This window comes from Halyomorpha halys, unplaced genomic scaffold, assembly GCF_000696795.3.
Source record: "Halyomorpha halys isolate HHAL.00 unplaced genomic scaffold, Hhal_1.1 Scaffold2667.1, whole genome shotgun sequence".
In the NCBI taxonomy this organism is placed as follows: Eukaryota; Metazoa; Arthropoda; class Insecta; order Hemiptera; family Pentatomidae; genus Halyomorpha; species Halyomorpha halys.
This window is the reverse complement of record NW_027115130.1, coordinates 75,320-91,751: the sequence shown is the minus strand read 5'-3', so window position 1 is coordinate 91,751 and position 16,432 is coordinate 75,320. Positions and strand designations below refer to the sequence as shown.

Sequence of the window (16,432 nt, the reverse complement as noted above, 5' to 3'; positions counted from 1 at the left end):
TTTTTAGAAACCGATATTCCGATATTATCGGGAGACAATATCGATATTCCGATATTATCGGTTCCTTAATATCGATATCAAAATATCGGATATCGGAGACCAAATATCGATATTCCGATATTATCGATATCGATATCCCATCCCTACTTCAGGGCTGACAAAGCAAACTGAGATAACCTTATTCATTTATCTGATTATAACCTCATTTATTTCCCTGATTATTAATAATTTTTTATCATTTATTTTGTTAATTATTACCTTTACAATAATAATATTTGTTATGTTCTTATATCAACGTCTGCTATCTACTTAAGTTATTTTTATGGATATTTCCAAGTTTATTATTCTCTTATATTATTTTTCTCTGAATTCAGGTTCTTATTTCGTTCTGTTTTTTCAGCTCTGAAGAAGGCCTGAAGTTATAAATCGAAGGTAAGCATATAACCTTATAATATATTAATAATAATCATAATATTATAATTATTATAATATATAATAATAATAATAATAATCGAAGATAAGCAGATGCCTAAAGATCTAGCGAATTAAATAAAAAAATAAATAATAAATCTGTAACGCTACAGACCATGAATAGTCAGTAGTATATACTTTGTATGGAAGTAATATTACTTGACCAATGGTTGTGCAAGGAGGTGATTTGGTCCGAATCACACTCGATCGCCAGATTTTTACCCAATTAAGGGTACCCACTTTATGAGGCTCCCGAACCCACAGGGCTGACTCAAAGTCTAAAGTGAAAAAGTAATTATCTGCCATAGCGAATTAAATAAAAGCTGAAATCGCGTTACCGAAAGTACCACATTATTTCATTGATTTTTTAGACGGGTCCAACGGTTATTATTAAACACGTAGGATTGCAAGATTGAAAGTTCATTAATATCTGCAAGGAATTATTCTCGTTTCAAAATTTTTGCCTCTGAAATAAAATAACTTGAGGTTAATTGGTCCCTGTTGAAGGTCATTTGTTTTCTAATGTTTTGTTTGTCTTTTAAACTAGAATAGAATTATATTTTTGTAAAGTAAATGGCATAAACATATTGCTGTTGATAAATATTGTTGGGGTTTGGCCTTTGATAATCACTCCTAAATACTCTCTACAGCTCATACTAGATTTAAGAAAGAATTCAGACAAGAAATAAAATTTATATTAATATAGTTTTTAATCTGTAGAAAACGAATGCCCATAATAATTTTCATTTTTATGTATCTAATTTTATATAACTATTTATTTATTTTCGTCCGATAAAGGTTCATTTTTTTACTGCTGTCAATTAATGATATCTTTTTTACCATACCAAAAGATGAAGACCTTTTTATTTGAGAAACATTTCGGAAAATTTTTAATCCATGTGACGTATTCTGAGAAAAAAGAAAGTTCTTTGATGTGTTTCCTCACTTTCTTCTTATCTCAATGGCCATTCTTCAACAATTTTAGATTTCAAATAAATTCCCAGAATTGGTAAGTACTCTATTCCCTTACTGATAAGTTTTGAGGCAACGGTATTTACCTTTAGAAGATAGGTACTACGAATTCATCAGGCGTATCAAAGCATATGATAATTTTGATGAATATTTATTTCGAGACTATGGCAGATCATAGAACATTTGTAAGTTTGTTTGCTTAGACTTTGTTACGGTTGTCATGGTGAAATAAAAACACCGGCGATATCAGCGTAGACAAAGGGACATGTTTTTTGAAAAGGTTACAGGATGGTATCACCTTATAAGAGATGTCATCGTTAAGGCTTTGTTTTGCTTAATTATGGTGTCTTACTTTAATGGGCGGTCATCAACACTAGAAGTGTGGATTTAGTGCAGTGCGTGGCACCATTTCTTCAGCCCGTCCTGTATAGGAGAGTGGCGGCAGTGGACATCATTATACTTCTGGGGAAGGTAAAACGGTGGCTGAAAAGGAGATACCCGAAACCTTGTGTTCTGCCATGAGTACATCCAAGGACTACGTGGGGTTCGAATTAAACTTTTATTTTATTCTTATTACATGTCCCTCTTTTGTGTAATAGTGTAACTTTACTTAATAAGCTAGGTTAAGCTAGGCATTTAAGTTAAGGTTAAGTCAACCTATAAGTTTTGTTTGTTTTATTAATTGATCAGAATTCTTTTGTTTTCCCCTTTTTCATTCTGTGTACATATATTTCTTTTTATTATTTAAATGATTTCATATAGCTTTGCTGTTCTTTCATGCATATACACAGCTTTAACTTGTTAATTTACTTTTTTTTTTTTTTTTTTGTTGATCATTTAATATTAAGATAATTCAACAGGTGGGTAGATATCACCACTAGGTTTTCTGAAATCTACATAAAGGTAAAGGTAAATCTACATCACCAGTGGTCATAGTTCGATAATTATTTATATCGGGGTATATTGGAGTCATCGTTTCGGGGTTTTCGTTTTTCCAAGGGAAAAAAATAAGGTGGCACCTAAGGAGTGATTTATTCTTTTTTTTGCTATTATATTTTTTTTACTTTAATTCATCCCCTTCTCTGCTGAGTGAGGGCAAGTATAAACGATAAATATATAACTAAAAATAAATCAAAATTGCGGTTATAACTTCTGTTTTTTAATAAGTCGATTATATGATAGATGTCACAGGATAAACTGAAACGTAGTTGGGAGGATGAATTTAAATCTGAACATGTAGAATTAGGAAATCATCCGGTTTCAGTATTTAAGAAATGCACTTCATTATTACGGCATTTAATATTTAGCTTGTTCAAAGCTAACTATAATTAAAATGGATCAATAAAATCATTAGAGAAAATTGCCAGTTATAAATGTATCATTCTAATGCAAAATAAAGTTTAAAGATAAAAAATTCAGCTTAGAAAAGATAAGTAACTGCCAAAAAAGATGATTTTATGTTTTGGACTTGATAAATAAATCATAAAACTAAACATAAATCACTGGTAAAACTTAGTATTTATATATTTGAAAAACAATAAAAATTATTACATAATGGTTTGTAATTTCAATTATTTATTTCATTATATCAGTTAACAATAAATAATTAAATTTATTGTGTCAATTCAGACAACTTTCCTAGCAGCTTTAGGTTCAAAGTATAATACACAAAATTTCCGTATCTAGTAATGTTCAATTAAGATCTCTGTGTACGATGTAATTATCAAGAATTAGTAAGGAAGAATACTATTCTTAAACACGATGGATTTTTCATCCATATTCATAAATGTACAAGATTTGGCAGTAAGAAACACTTAATCGGCGACCATTTTGAAATGAAAAGGTCATGCCGATTTTCGAAGATCACCGACGTGTAATAAATCAAATAAAAATTGGCCCTGTACTTTTGGAGAAAAGCCGCAGACGACGGACAGACAGTTTTTTATTCGACTTTTTGATTATGTGTGTCTTGAAATGTAAATCCTCAAAATTTGTAGCGTTTTAATTTTTTTTTTACTTCTTGACCAATTACAAAGGTCCATTATTGAATAATTAACCAATACAACGTAAAGACATGAATTATCTGATGAGTAATCAAGTTTTCTGGTAATGAGAAATCGGTACTTGCACTTCATCTTGATATTGTGAATTACATTAAAAAATATAAATACTGAACTGGAATATGAAAGTATGCTCTTCCTAGCAACATATAGCAACTTTATACTGATTTTATCTCAGAATTCTCTCAATTTCTTTTTAATTATTTACTTTTGTATAAAATATCTAGAATGTTCAAAATCATGAAGGGTTAAAGTGCTAAACATAAACCAAAAACTTATAAAACATTTACAATACGTACCGTATTCAAACGAGTTGAGAAAGTTAGCATTTCATTGTCCCATGGATAAATGTATGAAAAAAAGTTTTTCAACTTGAAAATTATTAATAATTATTGAGAAATCAACCAACCCAAACAAAATTCTTGAAAACATCCTAAGGAAATATTGTCCTCATTAATTAAACGCTTAATTCTTACATGAGGAGGGTATATGAATATTTTATTTACATAAATCTATATACAATAATGTATGAATATTCAATAAATTATATTTTTTTAAATAAATACAACTATGACTCTTCTTCATGCCTTTATTGTAGAAGTTGGCTCTTTACCTTTTTAAGTTTACTGACTATAACCATGGTCTAATGGTTGGAACGCACTTTATAGAGGCAGTGTGTGCTCAAGATGGCTCTCTGGAATCCATAGTCGATAAAAGAGTGATATAGCAAAATAAATAATTATTTGTCACAACAGGGCTCGAACACTAGTTGAGTAAGGTGAATGTCTTATGCATTGAGCTACCTTATATAATAAGGTTATGTTTTTCTATTTTCATTTCTTCTGTTGTTTCAATAAGTGAGTAATCACTGTTGCGTGTTATGAACTCATCACCTTCGACTTTTTATGGTATGAACAATATTACTTTTTCTTTTATGAACGCTCATAACATTTCTTCTGTATGAAGCAATCATAAGTTGACCTCCTCCAGTTATTTCCTTTTCTATCTCTCCATTTCTCCTGCTATATATCCAATCCGTGCTGGAGAAGCGACGACTGGAGAGAGTGCTCAGAAGCGGGAAGACTGGTCCAAGAACCGGGTGTGGGGGTGTGTCCCTGTAGGTTGGGGGGTCACGGCATCTTCTTGGGGTCGTTGACTTATGTCCTCGATGCCTCTTCCAAGTCTGTCCTCGGCAACAGAAAATTTAGCAGTAGGGGTTATTTTTTTTTTCCCTTTTAATTGCAATATTTTTTGTGTACGAAGAGACTTGGACAAGATTTTTTCTGGTTAAATTAAGAAATTTTATAATGCAGGAGTTTCTGTTAGGAATATATTTAAGGCAAAAAGTTAATAAAAATATTAATGTCCTCAGAATCGGAGATTTTCGCTTGCATTTTAGATTTGAGAGATCAAGGAACAAATAAATATGGTACCGTGCCTGATTGTAATTTAATTTGTGTTTCGTATAATCTGATTTTGATAAGACAGTATGCAGATAGGTGGTACCTAATTAAATAAATGAAATGTCTTTATTTCTAAAAAAAAATAGATACAAAAAATTGAGCTATTAAAACAATTAAGAACACACGGACAATAGAAAGCTGTCAGTCTGTCGAAGCCTGTATTTAATTTTAACTATAAAACATATAAAATAACTTAAAAAAAAAAAGTTATATGCTTAAAAAAATCAACAAGTCAGTAATTTAAAACAACAATTTCGTAGGCTTACAAGCGAAACACAATCAGTCAAGATTTTCTAGTTTTCATTTATTTGTTTGTTTTTTTCAGTCTAAAATTACATTAATAACTCCTAAGAATTTATTTATATTATAAAGATCTGCTTATATATATATATTTTTTTTAAATATCTTTATTGAGATTTACAAGTGTACATAACAATATATTTAGTAAATTTGCTGTAAGTTTATAAAGCACTCTAATATTTTTTTTACATTAGAATCATCAAATATCAGGAAGATGTTTCATCATTTTTTTTTCTTCATTTACTAATCTTAATTGATAATCTTACACTGAGATCCAAAAAAAAGAATATTGTTCTAACATTTATTAAATTAATAATTGAAGTTACTTTTTGTAATATTTATCAAAATCATCATTGATATTACTAATGCATTACAAGTATAATAAAATTTACTTCTATATCTAGGCAGGGCGAAGAACAATAAGGCAGACAATGGTGTAGTGCTTTACGTGATGTAGAGCATTTTGAAATTTTGACTTATACACCTTACCAAGATAGTACCCTTAATCTATTTTCAAGTTTTAGTGGACATACCAGGTCGATTTTAAAATGTCGCAAGCCACGGTCTGTTCTGACCATTTTTTGACTTGTACACATTTGCTGCCTTCCTTAGATTTATGTTTATAACTTTAATAAATATTGTGCCTAAATATACTTGCATAGATGGAAGGTGTACTGAATTACTTTCATAATATAATTTAATGTAGAAATTAAATTTAATGACTCCGAGGTTAATCGTTGGTAAATCTTTTAGTCCCGCGATGGTCAGGTCCCTAAGTTATAATTAACTTAAGATTTAATCCAAGATTGCCAGTAAACCTTGATTCAGAAACCGAGCCTTTACTTTATTTAATTTATTTTTATAAAAAAAAAACTGGAAGACGACATGTCATGGAGGAAATAAATGAAAATCAATTTATACACACATTATTTAACCCTAACGTAAGCTGACTTGTCTCAGGATCTATCCTCGACGTTCTCCAACCTCAGGATTAGAAAGCGGCGGTGATGCACCGAGCACAAATGATGCATAAGAAAGGCAAAGCCCGGTCCGTTGAACCCTTCAAATCATCTAAGAACTAGAAAGTAGGTCCGCCTTGACATGTGTTCCCTAGCGGAGGTTGGGCTTGTGAATACCCAATGAGGACCTCGGCAGAATATGGTTCCTTTGTGGCGAGCGCACTCGGAGGAATAGGAGCTCCTTGGGTTCCTTTCTATTTCAGTTAGATCCTATCTTAATGATGGTCTCCTATTCACTCAGCCTCCCTCCTCTCCCAGAATTGTGCTTCGATGTGCTTTTGTAATAATTTTAGTGGGAACTCATTGCTATTATAGGGGTAATAATGATATTGTGTTAAATGTAAAATGTTTTACCATTTTAAATGTTATAAGTATAGGGCTGCTCACAGTTAAATTAGCTATTTAAAGTCATGTGAAATGATAAATGCATAAGAGCTCCTAGCGGATTTTCTGAGCAGCTTGTTTAGTAACCTTTCCTTCCAAAACTTTATTTTACTGTTTACTTCAAAGTTTTGATTAAAGTAATTTATTACAACATGCCTAAAGTGAGTGAAAAGTAGAAGTGTAAAAGTTTGGCTACTGATTATGTTTTTTAAAAAGTGCAAACCACAAGAAAAAAGGAAAAAAACAAAACAAAACACAAACTACGAGTAAGTAACCTAACACGAGAACAAATAAAACGATGACAAGCTCAGCTGGTCTGTTTCGTGACGTCATTCTTCATTTAACAGACCTAGTAACAGACTCTCAACCATGTTAAATGTTATATCGTTTTAACATGGTAAAAGAAGGAAATATTTCTCCACATACATAACTTTTTCCATTTAGCACGCTTTAACATGTTAAACTAAAGAGGTGCAGACAGTTGACCGTAGATTAATGATTGGAGAAGTTTGTTGGGGGGTGCGGTCAACAAAGAACAACATAAATAAACAAAACCATATTTATTTATTTCATGCCGACGTTTCGACCTGAGTTTCAGGTCTTCATCAGGGGTTGTGGCGTAGAAGGTAGGCCTGCAACTGGTTGAGGCTGCATTCAGTTGCAGGCCAACCTTCTACGCCATAACCCCTGATGATAATCTGAAAGTCATATCGAAACGTCGGCATAAAATAAATGAATATGGTTTTGTTTATTTATGTTGTTCTTTGCTGACCGCACCCCCTGACAAACTTCTCCAATCATTAAACTAAAGATCATGAATACCCCTTATGATTTTAGGTCACTAATACTCAGAAATGAATTTGTTTTTTTTTACTTTACTATAAAATAAGTTTAAAAAAATTGTAAAGAAGTAAGGATATTGTAAGGAAGTCACTATATGGGATAGTGAACGTTAATGTCGGCAAGCATCCACTACCAATGCTGTAGACTGCATTAAAAACATAAAAAATGTATTGATATACTGGGTTGATCTAAATAACTTGAAAAGTATATTTTAAACCTTATTTCTATTTTTTATTAATAAAAATAACAATGTACTAAAAATATATATATATAAGAACCATTAGTTTTTTAATAAAAGGGTACAATTTGTCTAAATCACAGTTTCCTTCTAAAAATTTGTTATCAAATTATGGTACTCCAAACTAACCTTTAAATAAAAGAAGTTTATTGGGTTTAGGAATAACAATAATATTGCATATATAACGTTAAAAACGACCGTTTTATTGGTAATTATTAAAACAAAAAAAATTGTTCGTATAGTAAAATTTTCTATTAATGAATAATTAAAATAACTGCAACTTAACTTAGGTTATTTAGTGCGCTTTGTGATGTAAAGCCACAATAAAAACATAAATCATCATCATAAAATGTTCTGGTTAAATATTTGCTTTTCCTCCAAATCATTAAGTAATATTTTTTAAACTAAAAAAAAACAAAACTGATGATGGGTTGAGAGGTTGCAATAATGATAATAAAATTGCCATAAACTATGAGCAATCCAGTGTAACAAATGCTGAGTAACGGTTGGGAGGATTGTTTCCCGCAAATGGTCTTGTATTCTCGAGCTGTGTGTAATAAAGACAAGAGACGTGTCACCTGGTCATTGACTTTTCTGATAGTAGCAACTTTAATTATTATCCCTTCTATAAAGTTAAACCATCCTCTCTGATCTTAGTACAATTTAAACATTAACCAATTTTCGAAACGTCCTTTTCGAAAACACACTGCCATTATCGCATCCCCTCATTACAGACAGGGATCATTAGATTTATGCAACATCGTTAAGCAATTTTTTTTTCCTCTTTTACATATTTGCCTTCTCTTTGATAATAGCTTGCCTTCGCGTCATTTAATTTGCTTTCTAACTAAGTGCTATTATTGTAGTTAGCATGTTCGAGATCTGCTTCGCTTCGCCGATGCCAAAGAGCTTACAAGTCTGTTTACGAAATGCCATTAAATTTCATATGTTTTCTCTTGTTGGCGATCTTTAAGCTATATTTTAATTCATATTACTTGCATATCTCATGTGCCCACTCACAGACTATCCTGACCAATTTAACTAGTAATTCTAATACGAAAATTGTTTTCTTCACACTTTGCTAATATCGTTGGGATTAAGATTTTTTTTTTAACTTAGCATATTTAACAATTAACGAGCATATAGAATGTTTCAAGAGAGAGATGTTTTCGAATTATTCGAAAAAAAATGATGAAAAATTAACGGGTATGAATGAAAACTTTTGCAAAATAAATGAATAAGCGAGTAAAAATTAAAATACGCTTTATCCTTGCTAATAATAGTCGTATTTGGCTGGTATTTTCTATAAAATAATTACTTTTAGAGTTATGAGGAAGTCGATTTTTTTTTTTTATAACATACTTCTTTTATCTGGGTATATGCTGCGTTTCATATATAAGATGCGCTCGTATATTTGAAAGATCAAAGGGCTCTAAGACGAAATATATCACAGATTTTATTCCAAGTATTATTCAAATCATTAAATCTGTTTTAGAATAGCAGTCAATAGAAAAAATGTGATTTTGTAGCAGCTATTATATAGAGTGTCTCATTTTGAACACATGCAAAAAAAAAAAAATTGAAAAAAAAAATCGATCCATACATTTAAGAAATAAGGCACAGACAGACTGAACAATGATCCAAAATGCGTTTGTTGAAATAAGAGGGTACTGAAGGGGATAATAGGTTTATTGAAAAATTCATATAAAAAATTTATCCTGATTGCAATACTTACCTCTTACCTCGGTGGTAAGGTAAGTTATTAAAAATTTCTTTTCACGACTTCAAGAAAAATAAATATAAAGTAAACTAAAAAGAAGATGCATATTTATTAATAACAGTTTTTTAGTGTACAAGTATATTATTAATTTAACGATGCAATTAACAGTCAGTTAATTGCCCATAAAAGGGGCTACTTTCTGATTTGATAGAAGGAAACTTAGTTGATACAAATTGAAAAATAAATCATACCATGGCAGGCGGAATATATTTAATCTTCGCACGCATCCTTGTGATGAAAGAAGAGTGCATGTTCAACAATGGCGTTCAGGCTTAGCCATTGCTCGTTAACTCCTCCTTTGTGTCCTGTGTCCGGTACTTCTTCCGTTCAACGTTTCCGTTTTAGGTTTCGTGATGGGTGATGATTCCTTACTCCCGGCCACGGGTTCGGTTCCAGCAGTAGGAGATAATTATTCATTCTGTGACATCAGTCGTGGATCAACTTCGATTCTAGGGTCAGGATACTTCTCTGGGGGATACCCAACACAAGGGGAAAATCTGGCGTCTAAGTGTGACTCTAGCCCGGTCATTCGGTCAGTCTTTTCAAGAAATAATCATAGCACCGACAAAATGCCCAGACATTATGATCTTAATATTTTGTTTTCTATTTTAGCCGTTCTAAAAAGCATAGATTCTAAAACTGCTCATCGAAAATGCATGTTTTCTAAAGGATTTTTTTAATGCCTATCAATGGTAGGAATTGTTTTTTTTTATAATAGAACTTTATTTAATGATATATATTACAATCTGCTACACCGTTGTGGGCAATAGGTAATAGTGATGAATGATCACATTCTTACTAAAATAAAAAAAAAGTATATAAAAATAAATAAAATCTCCCTTAAAATACATAAAAACAGAAGGATAATGAAAATGAACATAATCAAATTATGTGCATAAAAAATAAATAAATGAAATAAATTAATGATGAAAAATTAACGAGTATGAATGAAAACTTCTTAATTATTAACCATCCCATGCTAATGCTCTCTGAGAAAGTACAAAGATAATGAATTTTAAATTAGTTTTTTTAATTTATTTGATGATATTTACAACTGTATCTGGATAAAAATATATCCAGTAAATTTGATGTAACATCATAATGATATGATGTTTCTAAATTACAAGGTTTTGAGGCCATCTTTTTTCCAGGCGTCTCAGAGGATTGTCAGTAATAGAAAAGAAAGTAAGGTTAGAAACAAGTGAGTTAGGGTTGGTATGGGAGTTTGTTATGGCAGAATTGATATCTGGTTCGGGCGAGAACGGTTTCATATGGAACATTAATCTTCTGTAAGTATTTATGGATGATTTTATTTGTGATAAAGTAAGGAGCATTGAGAATTTTATAAGGGATTTTGGGTTGCAAGGATTGAATACGAGAGGAATTCGAATGTTTAGTGGAGCTCCAAAGCTCAACTCCGTCTGCCTAGATAGACCTTATAGTCATGTAGATCAGCCTTTTGTATTGGATTGGAAGTTCAAACCGTTTGTCTAGTAAGTGCAGTGATTGTCGGTATCCTATGTAGTTTCCTGTCTTTTCAGTCTTGAGCGAGGATTCCAAGTTAGTCGTTTGTACAGACTAAGGTAGTGTATCTGCTCTACAGGAGTAAGAGCAATATTATTAAAGTATACTTATATCATTGATAAAGGTCAATGAGAAGATAGTTGACCATGGATAATATAAAGGAGAAGAATATGGTTGGTATGCGGTCGGAGAATAACACAAATAAGTTAAAAACTTATTATTATAGCACTAATATATACGTTTTTTTTAACTTATTTGTGTTAATCTCTGACCGCACCCCTCCCACCATCATTTCCTCATAGATAAAAGGATTATATAATTGGAATCAAGGATGAATATAGGCGTTTCACAAAAGAGTTTTTAGAGGATTTTGCCAGTAATAGGCAAATGAGAGATAGCACGGCAGGAAGATGGGTAATCTGGCGGCATTGGTGTTGGGGTATCATTTTGACTACGAATAATTTCCAAGGGTTTGAAATTAGTATATAATAAAACAGTATTATAAAAAGATCTGAGCGAACGTCAGGGATACACTAAATATGCAATCTTGGACGTCGGCCAAAACTTAAAAATAACTAAAATTCAAACTCAAAATTTGGGTGAAATTGGGAGATGTGGTGAAGGGAGGCAAAAGTTGTGAACCTTAGAAGTATTAAACCTTCACGAGTCTGTTATTACTCACAGTTACATTAAAAAAAAACTTCTACCCAACTAACTGGGTCAATGTAATCTTTGTTCCTGGCAAACTGTAATTACATAAAAGGTTTCCTTGCGTTTATCATTAGGGGCTATGAGTCATTGGTTTCATTAAATAACTTCTATTTACTAAAGTGAATCGACCAAGGAGCCTGTCTATAGCCTATAGCTAGAACTTATAGCATTATAAAATTATACAGGTGAACATAATGGATTCCAAAAAAAAAAAAAATCACACCATTCACCTCCTAATATCCTTGAGGCTGCTTTTTGATTATACATGTGTTGTACTCGTTTTGTCTTCAAGCAATAAAGTTGATAGTTGACTACGAATAAAATATAGGAATGATGTAAGAAAAATGAGAAAAAATTAAATTAAAATCATACAAGTGTATTGTATTTAGTGTACTGATAATTGTTAGAAAATCTAAAAATGTTAATGTATTGTGTATATATGTAGAATTATGGATTGATGGGTATGTTGTGTGTTATATCAGCCCAATGTATTTGGGTAGCATGGCCAAATAAAGCACTTATCTCCTAAGATGAATATTTTAGCTTTATAATATTTTAGACTTTTTTCTTTTTTTGCCTTTGGCTTTTAAGTTTAAAATAATTTTTGTACCTCAAATCATCATTTGTTAAAAACATTTCCTGATCGCTTTGTTAAAACTCGTCAGTTTATAATTCTTCTTATGGTGTTAAATTATTGGCTTATTATTTTAATCCAGACGGTCTAAATTTCCAATCCATTACTGACTGATCTACATGACTATTATAAGGCCTATCTGGACATACGGAGTCTAGCTTTGGGGCTCCACTAAACCATCAAATTCTTCGAATCCATCCTTACAATCCAAAATCCTTAATGCTCCTAACTTTTTCACAAATCAAGTCATCCATCAGAACCTGTGTGAATTATTGAATATGTCTTCTATGTTGCCGATTTTGCCAGAACCAGATACCATTCCATGATAAACTTTCCAACCACCCAAATCTACTTGTTTCTAGCCTGGCTTCTCCTTCATTACCTAATAATGCTCTTAGGCGTCTGAAAAGAAGATGGTCTCGAGATCTTCTCTAGAAATGTTATTGGAGTTCTATCAATGGGTTTAGATTCTCCAAATGTTTGTATACTTGAATAGCTTCATACTTACATGAGATACTTTAATGCGTAAGTAAATATAAGGAATAACTTAATTTTAATATGAATGATTTTACATTATGATACTTTTTTTTTATTAATTTTGTAACTTATACAACTTATTCTATATATTTTTTCTTCTCAAATTTTGCAACCTCTAATGAGTAAAATTTTTGAAATCAAATGGTATCAAGTTGCTTAAAATGATTTATTTTACTTACTTAATTTTAACTTTAACTTGTTAGTTTTACCTTAAATTTGCTTTTGTTTAATTTATTTATCTATTTAAGTTTATTTGCAATCCATATTTTTTTTCTTATTTTATAATTATACCATCTATTTTATTTTACAGCATAATCTGTAATCATAACTTTGATAAAAAAAAAATATTAATAAGGAATAAATTTCAAGACTAATAAAAAAAATTTAAAAACCGCTATAATATTATAAATAAATTAAACATGGAATGAAATAAAAACAGTGCATATTTTTACTTACACACATATATCTATTAGGGAGAGATAATAATATATAATTTATTAATTATTCAGAAAGAGAAAATTAGTAAAACAGAGTGAGGGTAAATAAATATGTTCAATTCCTTTAAATCCAATGCAACAAAGATTTTTAAGTGGTTCACTCCTATTTCATTTCTAAATTGTTAATGTTTTAACAATTGACAAAGTTAGATTATATAGATATGGACACAGATAACATATGATTAATTTTGTAAGTATTGATAATTTGAAAAAATATGTGGAGTTATATTATTTATTTATTGTTTAAGTTGTTTAGAACCCTGAAGACGGATGAGGACTCCAAAACGTTAGAGTTTTATATAAATAAAAATCAAAAAGTCAATGTTAATGAAAAGTATTGTGGAAAGTACTTATTACTTAAGATTTGTAATATAAGATGGAAGCTTTACGGTATAGAAGTGTAATATGTAATATGAATTTTATTTTACTTTTATTTGTTGATTGATATTATTACTTATAGCCTCAAATATATGTAACTATTACAGCCTTAATAATAATTGCTCTTAAGAGTGGTATACTCTATTTTTTTTTTTAAATTTTTAACTGTCTCTTAAAAAATAAACACGTAGACAAGAAATATATTTTTTTTTATTTATATAAGATTTTTACTGTTTCTAATATTTATGGACATGATACATAGATAGGAAATAAAACATTTATACAAATAATTGTTTTATAATTATGTTTACATAATTACAAACCAAGATAATGAAAACAGTCTGACTAATTTCTATATTATTAGATGGCATATATTATCAGAGTATAACAAACTACTAATTATAAATGTGAAAGATAGAAAACATACTGGAACATAACGGGCTAATCATACACTTATTTCACATTATACATGCTTTCGTTCATTGATTATAATCAGAGTGCAGTCTAATTTAAAAAAAAAAAAATCATGGAAAATTATACGAGAGTGGGAATGAATTAAGCAAATGATACATCGACTTTATGAAAGAGCTCGAACCAAAGTGAAACGAGTCGATATACAATTAACTTCGTGAAAGCGGAAGAGAGACATTTAATAGCCAACTACTTTCCAACCATTAAAATCAATTATATTTTCAAATTGATATCTCGGTTCATGACAAACCTTTTATTGTATTAATAAGATAATACATATGGCTCCTAGATAATAAAGGACGCAACTTTATAATAAAGGGCACAATCGCTATTGACTACGATCTCTATGGCATTATTTATACGACCCTCTGTTCAATAGTCCTACGTGACTGGGAACACGTTTTAACAATTACGTAAAAATGTCACAACTCCTATTTTCACTACGGCGGCCGTTCTAGCCTTATTTCGGGCCTTCTAAATTTAAAATTCAATGCTAAAACTCGGCTAGATATATCGCTTAGGAATAACTCTCCATTTCAAAGAACAAGAGAAAGAAAAATTCCTCCAATCGCAAATGAAAATTCGTTGAATATTGTGTTGATTAATATTATGTTTTAGTTGCTATGCTTATTATAATTATTATGCTTTTGAAAAATAATAAAACAAAAATCACTAACATAAGTGATTACCAATAATAAGATGAAACCATAAAGTATATTTTAAAAATCCTAAAATATTAAACAGTGTCCATCATCATAATAACTTGCCAAGTCATTTTGAAGCTAGAATAGGCTCCACAACCAGCTATTTCCTTCTATTTCCCAATCCATGTATCCATTATAATTTAATAAATTTAACCAACTACTGCTTAAAGACTCAAAAACTTTTGAATTTGAAACATTATTCCATAGAATGATGTTTGATATTTTCTGCAAGATTTTTCTTTTTTTTTTTAATAATGATCAATTTCAAATAATTATTTCTTAAAGTTCTATTTTGCAATGTATATTAGGAGAATACTAACTATTCTATGGTAATATTTCATATTTACATACATAAAGAAATTGACTAGATCATTGCTGATTATATAATTTTGACTCTTTTTCTGAAACTATGGTATTTGTTAATAGAGCTAAATACATTTCCACTAACTTTAGGAAAATATAATTAATGGTTTTCTCTTTTAAGAAAATTACAACTTTTCAATTACTATTTTAATTTTTTGACTGAACAGATTTTAGTCGAAAATCCGTTCAATAAAAAAAAAAAAAATTAAAAGTTGTTATTTTGCTAAATTAGAGGAGTTTAAATGTATTTTTCTTAAAGTTATTGGAAATGTACTTTATTACTACTGTGAAGCAGATATGAAACTAATATGAATGAATCATTGATAAATCAATATCGTATCAATGACAATTTTAGCTATTATTTCCATAGTGGCCCAACTTTGCAGTGAAATGAGCCATTGTTACAATCTAGCTTAGTTGTTCGATGAATCGAGATGAATTAAACATTTATTCATTGTTTTTCTGGCACTAGAGAAAAAAAAAACTTAAAAATAGATGTAACTAGTTTCGAACCCAACGCCAGAAATAATTAAAAACCTGATATCATCAAAAGAATAATCCTTTTATTGATAAGTTATTCATTAAAAAGTTCCGATAACGTTTCGTTCATTATCACGACGTGACTAATATAAATGATTATTAATTGATTTCAGAATAATTAAATATAGACAGATCGCTAAGAGGCTAATATAGGTGTAGAAGATGACGACCAGGTTATTGTGTGACCTGTGCTCCTTGCCAACTCGAGGTAAAAACTGAACTATTTCAAGCTCAGTATCTTTAAATAAATATTTCTGTTCAATGACGTTATGGCATTTGCTATTTCTGGTTTTGAACTTTCAGTCCGGGGGGTCCATTCGTATTTATGTTTTATATTCTTCTTGTACAGAGCAAATTTATTCCGTGTTAATTGATCTGACATTGCATGTTTCATTAAATCATCGACGAGCTCCAACAAATTGACCTTGTGAAAATACAGGTGACTCCGATCACTTTAGGAGTCTTCTAGCTTAGAAAATTTTGGGTTATCAACCGAAACGAATCAGATACTTATTGAAATAATTGTTTTATATGATATTTGAA

General features: G+C 30.3%; 1 long non-coding RNA gene across 1 annotated transcript in view; it reads left to right on the top strand.

Moving 5' to 3' along the window:
• The first annotated feature begins 358 nt into the window (after positions 1-358).
• Positions 359-16,432, top strand: part of LOC106691672 (uncharacterized) — a 37,860-nt gene continuing 21,786 nt past the window's right edge. The window contains exon 1 of the long non-coding RNA XR_001344830.2: positions 359-432. This is a non-coding gene — a long non-coding RNA (uncharacterized lncRNA). The remainder of the gene's footprint in view (positions 433-16,432) is intronic.